The sequence below is a fragment of the Brassica oleracea genome, chromosome C2 (genome assembly GCF_000695525.1).
Source record: "Brassica oleracea var. oleracea cultivar TO1000 chromosome C2, BOL, whole genome shotgun sequence".
In the NCBI taxonomy this organism is placed as follows: Eukaryota; Viridiplantae; Streptophyta; class Magnoliopsida; order Brassicales; family Brassicaceae; genus Brassica; species Brassica oleracea.
In genome coordinates, this window is record NC_027749.1 from 32,296,665 (window position 1) to 32,297,350 (window position 686).

The following is a 686-nucleotide window of genomic DNA, read 5'->3' on the forward strand; positions in this document are numbered from 1 at the left end:
TATATGGTGCCATACCTATGCTATACCTATGCTAGAATGAAAGCTGTTGTTGTAGGAGAACTCGATTAATGGTAAATATTTTTCCAAGCTTCCCGCCCAATCCAATATACACATCCGCATCATATCCTCTATGGTGCGAATGGTTCTTTTGGTTTGGTCGTCCGTCTCGGGATGATACGCGGTGCTTATGAACAACTTAGTTCCCACTGCTTCTTGTAACGCCTTCCAAAAATTTTAGGTGAATCTAAGATCTCGATCGGAGACTATATCTGTTGGCACACCATGCAACTTCACAAAACATGATAGCCACTTGCGTTTGGAACTTCTTGATTTTTAACTCCTGGGATGATCCCTTTTAACTTTTCATCACGTTGTTGCTCCTGTCTGATCCGTGCGAGTAAACCTGCCTGGTTTACGGCACGTATGCCTAAAGGCTCACATAGCTCCCCTTCAATTGCCCACAAACTCATCAACTTGAGCTCACTTGATATTGCTTCCACTTCCTTTCCAATATCAGATGCCAACTTTCTACGACTTAGTGCATCTGCGACCACATTAGCTTTGCCTGGATGATATTGAATCTTCAGGTTGTAATCCGCCACAAACTCCATCCATCGCCATTGTCACAGGTTCAAATCAGGCTGTGTGAACAAGTACTTGAGACTCTTATGATCTGTGAATACTTC